Below are 4,296 nucleotides of genomic sequence, written 5' to 3'. Positions count from 1 at the left end.
CACAATCATTTAATCCCGAATTCCACAGACTCAAATTGAAAGGCATTTGTTTGTGGTTAGTAAGATACATGTATAAAATGTATGCAGTACATGGATAATTGTGCGTGCATCTATTAATCATTTTGAGTCTAATATCATCCCATACAGGCACCTGTCCGGCGCGGGTGAAATAGCCTAATTATAATACTAAAGGTGAGGTACAATTCATATTTCTTTATTAAATAACTTACAAAATAATTTGAAACATTTCTGTGAGGCGTAATTTTACAAAAAGCACGAGTGAATCTCCGCGAGCTCTCGGTCTTATTTCCCTCTCAAAATGCGCAAATGGCTTGATTGGCTTCATATCACCACATCGCGTCTGCACTATAGGCTATAAGCGAGCTGCACACTGCACGGTTGACACACAGGGATTGTCACAGTTTACATGCATCGTCACTAAAGTTTATAATTTGCATTTTTTTTGTTTTGTTTGGCCAGTATTTAAACCATTCAGCACTCATGCGCTCTCCAGAGACTGTGCTCATGCACACTCAACAATTGCCCCATTGTAAAAACAAAAATACACAGCATGATCAAACATTTAATTACATATTTTTGAAAAAAAAAAAAAAGAGTCTGAAAACTCCCCCCTCTACCGCGCAAATTTTAAAAAATCCTCCCTCCCACAGGAGTCTCCTAAGAGGGGAATGCAGTGTTGCCAATTTAGCAATTTAGTTGCTAAGTTTAGCAACTTTTCAGACTACCCAGCAACCTTTTCTTCCAAGAGCACCTATTTTTTAGCTAAATTTAGCTATTTTCAAAATTTATTTGGCAACTTTTAGCAACTGTTGATAAATAACACCAAACGATAAAAAGGCACACAATTACCATCTAAATTACACAAAAAGAGGAAACCAAAGATGCCTAGCAGCACACACATTACGTGAATTAAGTTGCTGCTATTTGCAATTGTTCAATTTTATTACAATAATAATAATAACTGAATAATTGTTCATTTATGATACAATGTCCGTTGTAACCCTGTAACCTGAAAACACTAAATACAAAGCGTAATTAAAAATGCAGGTAAAAAAAAAAACCTGTGAAAAATCAATACGGAAAATTCCTTCATATTAACATAGTAGATTGTGCCCTATTTTTTTACAGACTTTTCTTAGAGTGTAGCATACTAACTAATACACTGCTTAAAACTACAATTGTTCAGAATTTATAGTAGTTTACTAGCTAATAAAAAAACTTAAATTGTTTAAAAATATGTAAGTGTTCAATAATTCAATACAGTTATTTGTATTTGAATACTATATTATGCATTTATATTATTTTACGAACAAATCTAAATTAACATATATAAAATATATTTTTGCTGAGATTTAAAGCAGTGACACAATTTTGCATCGTGATTACGTGATGACATCATCGCATAATGACGTTACAACATCATTTAGCAACTTTTAGCAACAAATCGACCTTCCTTTCGCTATTTCCCCTGAAAATTAGTTGGCAACAATGGGGGAATTCACCACATAAATCCTGATTGGAGTATCACTATAAATAATTCTACATGTTAAAAAGAAGCCTGTTTTAGATAATCCTTCATTGCAGGCGCACAAATCCTATTCTGCGAATCACAAATCAAGAAACTCGTACGTTCACATGTTTTGCTACTATTGCTGCAGCGAATATGTATAGTCACGGACGAATTTTGTACATCCGCAAATCTCTGAACAGTGCCCGCCGTTGCCTCTACAGATCGATGCACAAATCACTTTTGCTCCATATTTCTCACAGATACCGTATTGGCCCGAATATAAGACGACCCTGATTATAAGACGACCACCCTTTTTCCAGATGTACCTTTTGGAAAAAGGCTTTTTAAAAACCAAATCTTGTTTTTTCTCAGTAAAACACATTATTATTATAAATTATTTTCATATTGCATATTTTTCCTATTTTAATTTTTGTTTTGAAAGTATGGTAAAAACTGGTAAAATGTACCAACAATCACATTTAAAAAATATACACTTTTTGATATACCATAAAAAAAACAAAACAGGTAGCCCATCTGAATTAGGACATTTAGGCTATCCATCTAATAGTAGCCTACCAAAATCTTATTAACAGGAGAAGTTAAATCTTACTGTAGTCTTCAAATCTGGGTACTGACTTACGTTTTAAAATCACAAAGGGAATTTGGTGCCATCAGGCTAACGTGACAGTCACGACTCATGCAGCTGTAAGACTTTCTTTTTCTTTTGTTTTACTCGCGATCTTTACAACACGCATTACATTCCACAGTCTATGATTACATTATGTATATCATGGCACACTCGTTTTATGCGTATTTGCCGCCACCTAGTGTTGTGGGTGTATTATTGACATGTCAAAGTCTAGACCCTGAATATAAGACGACCGCGTTTTTTCAGATGTATTTCCAAGAAAAAAACATCGTCTTATATTCGGGTCAATATGGTATGTGGTGCAAAAGGGAGTGCGCGAAACTTGTCATTTGCAAGCAAAAAACAGTGCTTGAGACTCGTAGCAGCAGATTGAAGCCTTTGTAGTTATGTACTTGTGTTTGTGCTAGAAAAAGCATCCAAGAAAAAAATATATGTAACATTCTCATTGCAAGAATTCACATACTGATTTGCGGATGTACAAAATTCATCCGTGACGTCATGTTTTTTGATGCAGGTGTGTGAATGTGTTTTGCACCATATTCACTGCAGCAATAGTAGCAAAACATGTGAGCGTATGCGTTTCTTGATTTGTGATTCGTAAAATTCGATTTGTGCACGTGCAATAAAGGACTCGAGAAGGTGTAACTATTGTGTTGTTTGTGGGAGAGAGAAAAATTCTACAAGTTTACAACTTTTGTCTGTGACTTCAAATTTACTTGTACACGTGTGGCTATTCTCTACAACTATAAATTCCGCTGTCACAGACGCTCACCAAAAATGTCTTCATAAAACTGAGATATTATTGATAAAACTGCGCGCCGCACTTCATTCACGAGAGAGGCGGAGGAATAATGAGGTTTGATTGAAAGTTTGAGCAGCCAATGGAGTTACGAGGTTTAGTGGCGTCACTCACTGATCCAGGATCAGTGATCCTTACTCCTTAGCAATTATATTTCCGATTTGAGCTTGAGCTTCAGAAATGCTTTGAAAAATGTAGTTGTTGTTGACGCTACCGCGCTACTTGATCAAAAAAAGAGCTTCGCTACTCAAAAGCTATTCGATTCAGAAAACAGCAACGCTACCACCACGCTACTGAGAAATGTAGTGAGAAATTCATCATGAATATCGATGAATCGAACAGGCTAGATTGTATGTATGGTGTAGGCTATTTAAAATGGAAGCATTAACTACAGAATCGAAACCGGAATTGTTCCGTTCTTTATTCTCATCCAGGTTTAGAATAGCATGAGTGTAAGTAGGCCTACGCTAAATTATAATCAAAAAGAACAAAACATTCAGTTTTGGGTAACTATATATTTAATAGCAAATTAGTCACATTCGGATTCACCTAATTCCAAGCCAATAGAACAAGAGTAAGATGTCTATTTGTTTCTAAACTACCTGTCCCTCAGCTACACAGTGTGAATCTTTGATGTCCCATAATACAAAGACCTCACTAATGACCCCGCTGTCTAATCAGTGCACAGGCTTGCCTCTCAGACAAAGGTGACTGTTATTTGGCATAAGAGGACAGTCATTAGCTCTAATAGTGCACATGCCATCACCTATGGCTTAATGTGCGTTTGAGGGTTCTCCTGAGAGCATTACAGAAACTGTGCACCTGCACCCCTCATTCAAAATCTTTGTCCCACCCCCACAGACAGGATGGCTTTATCAGGGCCAAATGGTTTAGTGTGTATGTGTGCGCTGAGTTCTGGGTAACAGGGACAGTGCGCCAGAAAGGCCTGAACAGACATCTCATGCAGAGATAAAATAACCCAGCATGCTGCATGCATCTGGTGTAATGGACAGCAGGTGTATACCTTAACATTTGTTAATTAAATGCACTTCCTCTGTGAATTGTTGTAGGGGACGATTTCAACTGATTTCCATGCTGGTCTAGTTTGTTTTTTGTTGGTTAGTAGGTCTAGTCTGGATAAATTCAACATGAAATCAAAATTAAGAAAGCATGCAGTAACTAGGAATAGTTCTCACACACACACACACACAGGTTTGTTTTTGTGAAAAGTGGGGACATCCCATAGGCGTAATGGTTTTTCTACTGTACAGACCGTATATTCTATTGCCCTACACCAACCCTACCCCTAAACCTACC

Source organism: Sinocyclocheilus rhinocerous, unplaced genomic scaffold, assembly GCF_001515625.1.
Source record: "Sinocyclocheilus rhinocerous isolate Xijiao unplaced genomic scaffold, SAMN03320098_v1.1 scaffold603, whole genome shotgun sequence".
Taxonomy (NCBI): Eukaryota; Metazoa; Chordata; class Actinopteri; order Cypriniformes; family Cyprinidae; genus Sinocyclocheilus; species Sinocyclocheilus rhinocerous.
Note: the sequence above shows the minus strand (reverse complement) of the source record.